The sequence below is a fragment of the Herpailurus yagouaroundi genome, unplaced genomic scaffold (genome assembly GCF_014898765.1).
Source record: "Herpailurus yagouaroundi ecotype Mexico unplaced genomic scaffold, PumYag 203, whole genome shotgun sequence".
Lineage (NCBI taxonomy): Eukaryota > Metazoa > Chordata > Mammalia > Carnivora > Felidae > Herpailurus > Herpailurus yagouaroundi.
In genome coordinates, this window is record NW_024412434.1 from 8,012,395 (window position 1) to 8,019,902 (window position 7,508).

The following is a 7,508-nucleotide window of genomic DNA, read 5'->3' on the forward strand; positions in this document are numbered from 1 at the left end:
CAAGACTTTTTCTCTTTCCAAAGAGCTAGAGAACACCCCTCTTGCTGCCGTAACAGGAGAGAGACAGAGACATGGACAAAACGTCTTCCACGGAAGGGGAGACGTAGCTAACTCAAAGTAAGACATGCCTTACCAGGCAACAAACGGGCCTCGTACAGAATGTCCTGGAAAAGAGATATCCTCCACTTTGTGCCACGAAGAGTGGAGATGGGCAAAGCCAACGCAGAATGTTGGATGGAAGGGTAACGTCTTAACATCAGGCACCTCTGATGATTTTTCACGGCTGATTCTACTGATCTCCACGTCACCGCTGCACATGTTTTCTTCCTAAAGTGGCCTGCTTCATGAAGGAGGCTGAACTTGCCAGACAGAGGAAGACACTTCTTCAGTCAAGGGTGTATAAATGTCTGTGCCCCTGCTGGAACTTTTAAGCAAATTCTAGAAATGCCTAGGCCGAGGAAAGGTACCAGACACAACCAATGGAGACACTGTATTAAGGTAGACTGCCTATCAAAAAAATAATTTCTGAGCGCTCCGTACTTAAAATCTGAACTTCGAGCAATTGCCAAGAGAAAGATAAAAGCTGCCTGTAATTAGCTGTTACTACCTTGCACATACGGTTTACTCAGACCGGAAGATCCTTTGCCCCTGTGAACTTCTGGAAAACCTTGACTCAATTTTCAAGCTTAATTTCAATATCACTTCCTCCAAAAAACCTTTCCTGATCTTCCCGGACACCTGTGTTTCCTTCCCTGTGCCCTCATTCCTTCTTTGTGTGTGCTTTCAGTATTCCAGTGTGGTTTTGGACTTCGCAGAATCAGATGCTGTGTTACGTTTATTTTGTGCTCAGTGCTTGGCACATGCTGGGCGCTTCAAGTATTTTGGCCAAATAAACGAAAGCATCCTTTTAGAAAGATGCTCCATGCCAGTGGGTTTGTCTATATGAGACAAGAATGAGGAGGAAACTGCAGTCCAGGCAGACTGAACACTGAGAACAAGGTCAGTACATCTTCGATGACGACAAAAGGAAGATATAGATTGAGAAGCCGGCTGCCTTGGGACCCCAGCAGCAAAGATGGAAAAAGGTTTTGGGGGATAAAGGACCATCACTTCTTAATTGAACAAAAGGCTTCAGCTCTGTTGCAAAGATGCACGAGGGTAGGGGCCAGAGAAACATGGAGGCAAGAAGGCCAATAAGAGTCATGGGAATTAGGTCTTGAGAAAGAAATGGACCGGAAGCGTGCACATTTTTTGAGGAGATTACATACCCAAACACGCCAAGAACCTCACTGGAAGGAGGCTGATACTTTGAAACATCCCTTGACTGGCCAAAATTGCAGAGGCAGCAAGCGATATGTGTGATTGCGACAGCCTCTGAAGAGGGTAGTTTCCCCAGTGCCCAGTCCAGGTGGAGAACAGGGGACAAGCAAGCTCCTCCCATTTAGCAGACCTACGTCTAACCATGGAACCTCTTTCACTGACAGAACAGGTGCTTTTCCAAGGCCTGCCCCTGAATATCATCGCTGCCACGAATCAGTACTTGATAGCTATCTGCCATTCTTCACCTTTCCAGATGGGAGCTTTGATGGTGGTTGACTTGTCCCAGGTCCACCGCTGTATGTTGAGTGTGTATATGGGAGAAAGGGAGGTGAGATCATTGATATTCTAGTTCATAGCTCTCCAGACCACAAAGAGCCCCATCCAAACCTGAAAGGAAAACTGCAAATTAGAGCAAAGTCCTAGAGTATGAGCTGCATGCTGGGTGGCACTTTCCACTAACACCACTGGGGAGGTGGGTGGGTGCAGGAGAAAGACTGCCAGTGAGTATTTGGTGACTAGAGTCGATGCTCTCTTCTCTCTGGGCACCCAGTCAGACCACATTTCCCAGTGGCAGTGAGCTATAACCATGTCATGACTTCTGGTTGTGGGGGAAGACCCATGGGGATCTCTTGTGTGCTCGTTGTCTGGGTATTAATGCCCAAACTGACTAAAATCAGAGCTGCTTCCCACCATCTACCTCCCAACAAGGAACATTTGAACATCTAAGTGAATGAGAGATAACCTTATATTGTGATAAGCCACTGAAATTTTGGGGTTTGTTATAGCAGCTAGCAATCCTTAGCTAATTCACAATTTTCTGCTTTTTATTACCTGAGTCAGTGCTAGCTAGTATCGATCTCTTGCCTGAAGCATTCTTGGGGTTCTTTGAGTTATAATGAGAGAAAAAACTCTTGAAGAGCAGAAACAATCAACTGGTGAGATGGGGTTTCAGAGAAATTTAATTACACTTTCAGGAATGATTTGAATTCGTCTTACACCCGAGGCTGGTGAAACGGGACATCGCTCAGTTAACTTGAGTCATCTAGTCAAGATTATGGTACTCTGACAATGTTCGCTTCTGCATGGTTGATGTTCACATCATAAAAACGAAACATTTGATTTGTCATTTTTTCCATTGGTTAATTATTTTAATATTACAGGAGAATACTTAGCATTAAGAAAATGTTCAAAACAAATTAAGTGTAAAAGGCTACTAATAAAATAGCATGCTCAGCATAACCGCAGTTTTTAAAAGTAAGATCAATATACACATTGATCTATAGAGATGATACCAAAATATGGAGTGGTCCTTTGTAGGTAGTAGTGTTAAGCACAATTTTTGTATTTGTGTCTATTCTCTTCCATATTTTTCACCCTTCCATTAACAACAAAGGCTTTGTTGTTTTTAAGGAAAAGACAAAGCAAAAATGTGGTCTTGGAATTGGACCGAAAAAGTCCAGTCTCTTTGGCCATGTACTGTGAGTTTTTTTGTCAAGCTCATATCCCAGCAGAGACTTGGGGATCCATCAGTCCACCAATAATGTGAAATCTGCAAACAACAATCTCCTGTCTGTGGTTGATTGGTCATGAGCATTTCATTTAGACCTTGGAAAGTTAGGTTTCCCTCAGAATTTTGTATTTTACTTGCTTTCCAATAAACACATCTCTACACTTCTGTTACATGTGGGAAACATATTTCTCTCTCCCTGGTCTGAAGCGCTGAACTCACGATGCAGGCAAATATGGCCGAGTGAGTATTATAGTGTCGTCAGCATCACAGCCCTGCTTTTCTTCTTTATTGGAAAAGAAAAAAGCTATAGTCCTTGTATGGGGAAAGTCCTCAAGTTTGCAAAACTTTTCAGCTTTCTGTTTAGACCCTAAACACAATCTAAGAAAAATGTCTGGGATTTAACCTTTGCCTGCTGGCCTTCATTGCTTTGGAAATTTTAAGAATCAGCTATGGAAAGCAAATGATATAAGCATGAGAAATATAGATATTTTTTGTGAGGAAGCATGGCTTATTGAGTGGGTATGGACTTTGGAGCCCAACAGATACAAGGTCAAACCCCAGCTCCGTCACTTGCATGGGGTGTGACCCGAGGCTAGCCTTTAGCTTCTTGGAACCTGTTCCTTCACTGGGAAAGCGAAGGTCATAGGATTTACTTTGAAGTGTTATTGGGAGAATTAAGCGACAAATGTATGAAAAATGCTTCACACAATGTCTGGGTACTCAAGAGATGCCCATTAGGATTGGCTCTTTTTCCCACCCTCTAGGAGTTGTTAGATTAGGTTTGAGGAGAAGCCAACGCAAAATAAAACGAGATTGGAGGAACACGTTGGGTGAAAACAAGATAAGGCTGAAAGGCAAGAGTCATTTCAATCACGAAATGTGAAAGAAGAACAATTTTACTTCAAAGCATATCACACAAGCACACAAGAGTGCTATTGAGAAAGCTGCCGAACGAAAAGGCAGATTAAACTTTCACTTGTCAGAGCTACCCTACTCTGGAAATGACCCCTTTCCTGGGCCACGTATGGGCCGTGACTAGTCAACTTACTAAAGCTGTCATGTTTTATGCTGTAGCAAATATAGAGGTTTTCAAAATGGCAACTCGCACCATCACAATGGCCACATTAATGGCGGAAGAAAGGAAAGACTGCTGATGAATGTAGGATATTCATTTCAAGTTTATATTAATTAAGGAATTCCAATACCACTTAAGAATCACGCTCCGTGGATGGCATTGTTTACCCAATCAGAACGGGATTATATTATTTGCATTTTTCAGCACTTACATGTTGATACACCCCCAACTAGCTGGTGTAGAATCAGCATTGGGTATAAAATTCACTGATTCAAGGGGTTGTTAGGTCACTAAGTGATTCTGTATGGCTGATTCAAGTCCAGATCTGAAGGGTCGTTACCTAAGAATTTTTAGGCAATCAATTGGTGTTCCATGGAAAACTAGCTTCTGCCTAGTTTTGATCTTTCAGATCATTCTAACTGACTATAACTCCCAGGGGGAGCTCTAGCTTAGGTTACTTAATACAAACTGTCCTTATTTTTACAAGATCGCAGTAAGAGAAGCAGGAGAGTGCAGGGATTAGGAGCATAGACCTCTCGGGTTTGAAACTCATTCTTACCATTTAGGTTCTACGTGAACATGGGCAAATTACTTCACCTCTCCGTGTCTTAGTTTCTTCATCTGTAAAATGTGTTGTAATAAAATGTTTTTTGGTAAGTATTAAATGAATTGAAACAGATAAGGCATGAAGAATCGTACTGGTGCATAGCAAGCGTCCTGCGTCCATAACCTACTCAATCATGTCATTAGTAGGGTTTTGAGTTCTTTTTAAAGTTTAACTATTACAAAGAATGCTATGACGAGCATTCTTACATACGTATCTTTGCACGGTTTTGCTAGTGTTTTTGTAAGAGAGACGTGAGAATGAGGAATCATATAGGATGTTCACATAGAGTTATGATTTGCCTAATTGCTCTCCAAAAGTCATACCATTTTACACTCTAGCCAGCATGGTACATGACAGTTCATTTCCCCAGAATTTTGCTTAAATTAGATATTATAATTAAAAACAAATTTTCCATCTAATAAGTGAATATGCAGTAGTCTCCCCTTATCCATAATTTCACTTTCTGCCATTTCGGTTACCTGAGATCAACCTCGGTCCAGAAGCAGATGATCCTCTTTCTAACATGTCGTCAGATGTATCATCAGAAGGTCAGTAGTGACCTAAAGCTATGTCGCTATGCCCATGTCACTCACCTCACTTCATCTGATCACGTAAGCATTTTATCATCTCATATCATCACAATAAGAAGAGTGAGTATTGTACAACAAGATATTTTGAGAGAGGGAGAGACCACAGTCATGTAACTTTTATTATAGTATATTGTAATAATTATTCTTTTTCCTTTTTTGAGAGAGAGAAAAAAGGGAGACAGAGGGCACAAGTGAGCAAGGGATAGAGAGAGAGAAGGAGAGAGAGAGAGAGAGAGAAGTGGAGCTCACCTGAAGCAGGACCAGAGCTCACGAATCACGAGATCATGACCTGAGCCGAAACCGAGTTGGACGCTTAACCAACTGAATCACGCAGGCACCTCAAGATTTATGAAATTCTTATCTTTTCTTTCCATAATGCTTATATGGGTCTTCATCTTGAACCTAGGGTCTGTGAAATAAAGTAAATTTTACTTCTTTTGATTATCTTCCTTTTAAAGCCTACAGACATGGTGAATACTCAAGTGTCCAGGGGAAATTATGTTTTGGTTGTTACAAGTCTGAGTTCTATCAGTAGAGTATGAGATATGTTGATATTCTCTGTCCTCAGTACATTTTCTGAGTGCTACTTTACCAAAACTGGTCTCTAGGAATTGTGTTATGAGATGGGTCCTGATTGCAAAGGATTTAATCTCTATCACAGACTAAAATCTTGCATAACTTGGAAATGCCAGGTTAAGTCAAACTGGTGTTCAAGGCTGTATTTCCTCCTTTCTAAGTTCTCAAGTTAGGGATCATTTTTCCCACTTAGATTCTGCATGAACTTGGGACAAATATGTGAGAAACATCTCTTGTCAGCCTTGTGGGTTCCGGTTCCTTTATTTTCCATCTCGTTCGCCCTCTGCTGGTTTTTCAGAAGAAGAACATGGGGAAGAACTGTTCGGTGACCCTGTGAAATTTTTCTCGTCTGTTTTTGTTTGGGGAAGTCAAAATTCCAGTTGAACACCCCCCCCCCCCCAACGCACACAAAACAAACAAAAGATGAGGAAAAAAGAGGGGGCACCTAGCTGGCTCAGTTAGAGGAGCACGTGATTCTCGATCTTGGGGTTGTGAGTTCGAGCCCCACGTTGGGTGTAAAGGTTACTTAAAAAGAAGTTAAAAAAAAAAAACTTAAAAAAAAAAGATGTTGAAAGAAGAAATGCACATTATAATGGATTATATTAGATTGATTAATTTGAATTACTATAGGTATTTGGAGATAAGGCATAGGGTAGAAGAACGCCCCCCCCCCAAATCTCTTTTTATGCACTTTTTACTATTTAGTCTTCAGCTAAGGATTTTCTCATGTGTATAACTGCAGTTACATCATAAATTCAAGGAGGAAAATGTACGTAAATATATATATCCTGGAACCCTGCCAATCTGAGGAACCCAGAGCTGAAAACTTCCTGAGACAATGAAACCGCCACCTTCTACTTATTACCAGACTGATTAACTTAACAAAATGTAGCAAAGTGGTTTTGAATCCTAAAAGGCTCCATTTTACCCAGCTTCTATACAGTAATTTTCCTGGACACCCTCAAAGCGTGTAGGCATTATAGTGTTAACAGTTTATTTGAGAGCCAATTACTTCAGGGGTTCACAGGACACGGGACAGCAAAGCACATGGAAACTAGTTCAGGGTAGGTGAGAAACAAATGGTAGTGCTCAGCAGTGTAGATGGCATTGCGTGCTCTTTATCCCATCCCCTTACACACCTACACACACAAAACCACACCACATTGCAAACATGTAGCAGTGACTGATCAAGTCTCTTAAAAATATCGGAGAGACTATCATTGCATCCCCTGGCAGACAAATTCATCCCTCGGGTAAATACCCATTCGAACCCCAAATCGTGAAGATTGTAACACAAATACAGAGGGAGTCCTTGAGTATAAAAATGGAGGTATCATTCTCATTTGCACCTCTTGATTCTCCTCCGATCCATATCCAATGTTTGGGTACTTCTGTCAAGTCACCACTAATGCTGAATTAACCAACACTGAACTCCAAGGGGAAATACGGGGTTTTCCCCTGGTCACAGCATTTGCTTCAACCAACACTCCACTTGTTCTATAGGTTTATTTGCCAGCATCCTTGTAAAACAAGCCAGTTTCATCAGCATTGAAAACCTGCTCTTCTGCATATAATCCTTTTCCTGTAAAACACTCGGCAGGTATTTAAAAAATTCTTCCGCAGCCTCCTGAGCTGCAGAGCCTCCACCTTGGGTAAGTTTAACATTTTTCATGCTGTATTGCTGTTTGGATTACCTGAGCCAGCATTTGCCCAGAAGAGTAACATTTTTCTGACCCTGGGCAATGTGGTTGTAAATTTCTTTGTTTTTTTCAGCCTTACAACAATGGTTTCCACTATGCTGCTTCTTTTTTTTTTAACCAGTTGCCATCT